Raw genomic sequence first — 6,096 nt, forward strand, 5'->3', positions numbered from 1 at the left:
CCCCCCTGCTTCAGGTCCCCAGACTCATTTATACAACTGCCTACTCAACATCCCTGCTTAATGTCAAATTTAATAAAGCCCAAACAGAACTCTCCATCTGGTGCCAAAAATAACAGATACGTTGTTCAGTATATGCCTGTGGTAGGCCTTGACCAGGTCTGGCGATTTAGCAGCAAATAGAAAAGTAAATCACTGTGGCATAGCAAAACCTCTTCATGGGGACTTCCCTGGCGCGCCACTGTTTAAGACTCCGTGCTCCCAATGCAGGGGCATGTGTTTGATCCCTGGTCAGGGAACTAAGATCCCGCATGCTGCAAAAAAGAAAACCTCTTTATGGAGTAGTACGTAGACCTTTGAGTGGGAACATGGCCCTTCCCCAATAATAGTATGAGATGGTAAAACTACAGTTCTCTACATTGACCACCAAATTTCAAGTATACCTTCATGAGGGCCTTCAATCCAGAGATCTACTAATTTATCAATACTATCTTTGGAGAGTAAACTTCTAGACTAGCCGAAGTAAAGGAGAGAAAGTTGCCTAACTACATGGAGTAGGGGAGGAATTCCTGAAGTCTGCTTTTTTGTGTGTGTGTGTGTGTGGTATGCGGGCCTTTCACTGTTGTGGCGGAGGAATTCCTGAAGTCTGCTTTTTTGTGTGTGTGTGTGTGTGTGTGGTATGCGGGACTTTCACTGTTGTGGCCTCTCCCGTTGCAGAGCACAGGCTCCGGACGCGCAGGCTCAGCAGCCATGGCTCACGGGCCCAGCCGCTCCGCGGCATGTGGGATCCCCGCAGACCGGGGCACGAACCCGTGTCCCCTGCAGTGGCAGGTGGACTCCCAACCACTGCGCCACCAGGGAAGCCCTGCTTTTTCTTTTTTTCTCATTTAATTTCACATTTATTCTCATTGCACTGGGCTGGGAAAGGAAGGAGTTGTGAGTGTACAGAATTGCACTATTGCACTGTCTTTCAGACAGAATTGGGATCCAGGTTCTAACTTCCTTTGATTTCAGGATCTGAATCAGAGTCAGAGGAGTCTGACTGCAGCTGGAGGCTGGGGGCTGCTAGGAAAAAGGCAGGGAACAGGAATGTACTTGACCTCGGAGAGTTCCTGTTCCAGGGCTCCCATCCAGGTACCTGAGGATCCTTCATGTAGATCACATGTTGGGGCGGTGGGCACAGCAGCTCCCCAAAGGGAATATGACTGGCACAGGCCTGGGACTGGTATTCAGGAGGTGGGAGGCTGGCCACATGTGCACAGGGAGGACCTGAGAAGACATTGTCCAACCATCTGTATCCCAGGATCCTGTGAAGGGGCCTCTCCATAACGACAAGGCCAGGGCTTGCTCCTTGACCTCTGGTTGGCCTCATGAATAGTGGAGCATAAGTCATGCAAATTTATAAGCATTTGGAGACATTGTTGCCACTCTTCTTTATGCCCCTGTGCTTGCGACCCTGGGCAATTGCTTTTGGCTGTACATGAGTCTTCTCACCACTTCACATTCAAGGAATTCCCATTCTTGTAGGAAACTCCAGATTTCCTGGTCACTCTAAGGTTTAATTGGCCTGTTGGCTTTTCTGATCCCTGGGTTTATTTTTCCTCCTTTACTTCCTGGGGGGTTGCCAATGATTTCCGCCCGAAGTGTCTATTTTTATTCCTGATAAAAATGTCTATTTTATTTTCTCTGCAGCCACAGGGTTCTAATCCAGGGTCAGCAAAGAGCTGGTGTAAAGGGTCTTTTAAGCATGGGCCACTGCCTGTACTCCTTGCTTGGCCCTTGCAGTAAACCTTTCTCTGCTCCAAACCCCGATGTTTCAGTTTGTTTCGCTTCACTGTGCATCGTGCCCATGAACCTGGGTTTGGCAACACAGGCACTTACTCTGACATGCTGGAATTCAGCAGAGCCTGGACGTGCCCGAGTATAGAGATGTGTCTGCTCCTCTCTGCTCTGGCAGTTTCGAACTGCTTTTTCAACAGACTTGCAGCCAGTGTTCATGTTTTAATCTCACATCCCTACATCCCAAAAAACATGGTCCTACCAATTTCTGAGTCTTTTGGTTGTTCTGCAATACAAATGAGGTTGCTTATCAGCTTTCCGCACTCTGAATTTAGGACTAAGCTTTCTCCCATCTGCTAATTTTCTCATCAATTTCTCATTTGCTTTCCAATTTAAGTTTTGTGAGCTGTTGTCTCTTTTCCAATTTTCTTGAGTGTTTAAGTCTTTTCAGCAAGACTTTTTACCATTATTTTGGTGAGCTTTCAAGAGAAGGCAGAGGTTAAATATCAACCTTCTAACTTTAACCAAAATCAAGACTTTAATACCTAGGGACAAAGGTCCCCATTTGAAGGAGGAGGGTGGGATGGAGCAAAGGCGGGGCCACTGATACCCTTAGGAACCTAACAATCCAGCTAGATCCACAAACTATTCAGAGTTGCCTGGGAAGCTTTGAAACCTCAGTTCACACTAGTTAGCCCAGGGGGAATTCTCATCACAGTTCTCTCACGGAATGCATTCAAATGCAAGCTTTTTTTTTTTTTTTTTTTTTTTTTGTGGTTGCCTCTTGCTGACCATAGGGCTCATACCTGAGAGGACTAGCTAATGATTTAACCAAAGTGTGGCTCCGGACGCACAGGCTCAGCGGCCATGGCTCATGGGCCCAGCCGCTCCACGGCATGTGGGATCTTCCCGGACCGGTGCACGAACCCGTGTCCCCTGCATCGGCAGGCGGATTCTCAACCACTGCGCCACCAGGGAAGCCCGAAATGCAAGCATTTTGAAGTAAATCATTTAATCTCTATACAATCTCTGTACAATCTGTACAAATCTCTGTATAATCCCTCCACAGTTTTTTACCTCTAGGAACCAGGGTCACTGCAAAGAAGGAAGGCAACCCAAATTGGAAAATAGGTGCCCCAAAGGAAAATTTAGTACCTATTCCTCAATCTGTATTCTGTTGAGAGTCTATCCCCTCAGTGATTCCCACTGTCCACAAGTACCCGTCTATCTTATCAGACAGCCTTTGAGCTGATTAATCTAAACTCATATAGAAATGCACTCTCTACTTTTTAGTCTCAGAACTTCATTTAGTTCGTTTGATAGATTTTCCTTTCTTTGTCTACTTCAGTGAGTCTAACAGATTGAACAGCTAATTCCAAATTAGAGAGAGAAGGAAAAACAAGAAGCTTCCCATTTAAGGTCCCAAAGGATCTTCTGCCTTTCCCCTCCTTGGCAAGACAGGGAGTTCAGTCCCAAGCATCTCCTTGCCTTCTGGAAGGAGTTTGCCAGCTGACTTTACCACAGCACCACCTTGTCCAGGAACCAAGTTTTGAGGTGTGTTTAGAGTTAAATCTATTAGAATCATCTTTTGTGTTTTTGTTTTTTTACTTGCAGAGCCAGCAGAAAGGCAGCTAAACACAGGGTCTGGGGTTTTTTCATCAACTAACAGACATCAGCTTATAGAGAGAGATAGGTCATATAAAGTCAAGGCTATTAAAGTCAACTACAATTTAAGTGAACAAATTGCATTTTCTACTGCAAACTCATTCTGCAGATTAAAGAAACACTGCAAAGTTATATTTGCTTTGCAGTAGAAGGGAGTTTAAACGTGAATGACCAGCTCAGGAAAAACAGCTAGTAGCAGTGGACATCTCAGGAAAATTTTCAGTGTTTCTATTGAACATCACAAGAGACAGAGCCTTACAAATTATTATAAGACTTTTCCTCCACTGGTCTGGGCTGCTTATTCCTGATATCACCAGAGTGTACATATTCCTGGTTCTTGACTTCTGAGCTTACTGTGGAGGATAATGATCAGCCTAATACTTTGCAAATTTCAAGTATTTAACGTAATAGGTTTCTTGACCACCACCCCCCGCCAAAAAATGACATTACAGCCCATATAATGTCTTTTATTTGGGTCAACTGTAAGTATAAAATATTGAAGTTACTTTTCAAAGGAATTTTAAAGGAAAATAAAAATAGAAGCCTCTAGCAAGCAAAGGGGCACTATGCCTTGACCATCTTTTCTCTTCAGACGTGAAGGCCTTCCCAAACAGAGACAGTCTCAGGGAACACCAGCTAGTTATGCATCACCTCAGCCTTTCTACGGGAGTCAGGAAGATGGCAGAGTGCCCACTCCATTTTTTCGAAGTCCTATTAATATAATAAAAAAAAGTTTTCATCAGAAACAACTGACAATTAATATTTAGTTGGTTATTTTCAGACTTTAGTTGGCCTATCATTCAGAATTCAGAACTGGAAACCAAGATCTAATTTGCCTCGGCCCTGGTCTGGCTAATGACTACAGATTTAGTAGGCCTACAAACCATCTGAAACAGTGTATCCCAAACAGAAAAGTTCAGATGAGCTATATTGACACACAGTATTTATTTTGATTTTTTTTGGTAATTACTTTAATCAGTATTAGAAAATACAAGAAATTAAACCTATGATTTCACTCAAGCGAAGTAAATGCAAATTGACTTAAAAATTAGGTAAATAATTCAGGTGGTACTCAAGTATGGCAAAAATCATGAAGCCTGAATAGTTGAAGAATGGCTGGATTTATTCCAAGGAAATGAGGTCTATAAACTGCCACTTCACTTCTACGTCTACTGCACCCGTTTCAGATGCAAGGAGTGGACCTAAGGACCACCACCACCCAGCCTAGGCTCCAGGCCCACTTTCAAATGTGGGCAAATTCACCATACAAAATTCACAAACAGCATCAGCAGAAGTAACAATACCAAAGCAACTGATGGAGCAGTGAAGAGGAGGAAAATGCTGAGCTGTTTTCCTTAATGTAGTAGGGTTAGGAGAAATTTTATTTTTAAAATGCCCTTTATTGTTCTTAAAGTATGGTTTGTGCAACAAAAAAGATAAAAACTTGCAAGTAGAACTCATTTTGTTTTACAGTCCAGACAGTTTATAACAGCTTCTTCTTAAAAGTACCTTTATGTAAATCATCACCATTTCAGTAAGTAAATGCAGGCCTACAAGTTCAGGGGATAAAAATGGTCACATAAGCTGAAGGGGACATCAGGATGTGTCCTTTTTTGAATATGAATAGCAGGAGTAGTTTTACTCTTTCAAAGAAATTAAAACAGCATATCAACAGTACAACTCACTGTAGGAAATAGATAATATTCCTTCATCTTTGTAGTTCTACTATTTATTCTTCTAGTTATTCACTCATTCATCCAAAAACATTTAAGGGCTTGCTATATGTCTACGGAATTACTGCCAGCAGTGAAAAAATTCTTTTCCTCATCAGTTTGTTTGACCTAAGAATAAAAGAAGCAAAAACATCATTTTGCCATTTTTGGATTAAAATTCACAACTTCCTAGAAGCTATTCTGGATCAACTCTACTCTATGCTAACAATGCCTTTACTGTCTCTTCTTGGTTCTTATTTTATACACTATTCAACAAAGTTGGTTGCTGTGGCAGGCAGAATAATGTTCCCCCCAAATAGGTTGGCTTACAATCGCTAGATGGCTTTACAATTGTCAGCGGAGGCTACTGGAGAGTAAAACTAAACTAGGTGGTCACACAGGGAAAGAAGCAGAGTTTTAGCATCATTTGCCATATAAATGGCCTCACATGTTCCAGGTTAGCAAAGAAGCATTGTAGTTGACTTAGAGATAGCCATCTAATTTTAGATCTCAGGTAAGTGGAAAAGTTTCACAGTATGCTCTGTGTTGATATGCAAAACTTTGTTAACGTGTATGTTTTGTTTGGATCTTTATCTCATTTTTTACTTACTAATGCTATTTAGTAAGCACTTGAGAATGCGGCAAGCACAGCATTTATTAGAAATACATGGTAGAGTTGCTGGCAATGTGGGTCTGGATTTTTGCTGAATTTTGGATTAGGAAACTTTCTTACCTTGAAACCCCTTGAACAATTGTGACTTAAACCAGAGTTTAGCTCTTGATTATTTCCTGTTAAGGGACTCTGGAAATCCGCCACAGCATGTAACAGTAGTGCTAAACCTAAAGAAAACACTCAACAATTAGATGTTGTTGATTGATTTCACCCTATGGTTGATTGCTTTCACCCTGTAGACTCAAGTGAGACTAAATTGTTGGCCATTTT

At 42.2% G+C, this 6,096-nt stretch overlaps 1 pseudogene; it reads right to left on the reverse strand.

Annotated features, from left to right (window-relative positions):
* Nucleotides 1-991: 991 nt before the first annotated feature.
* On the reverse strand, nucleotides 992-1,995 carry LOC129392180 (putative uncharacterized protein MSANTD5; annotated as a pseudogene).
* Nucleotides 1,996-6,096: the final 4,101 nt, after the last annotated feature.

The sequence above is a fragment of the Physeter macrocephalus genome, chromosome 1 (assembly GCF_002837175.3).
Source record: "Physeter macrocephalus isolate SW-GA chromosome 1, ASM283717v5, whole genome shotgun sequence".
Classification (NCBI taxonomy): domain Eukaryota; kingdom Metazoa; phylum Chordata; class Mammalia; order Artiodactyla; family Physeteridae; genus Physeter; species Physeter macrocephalus.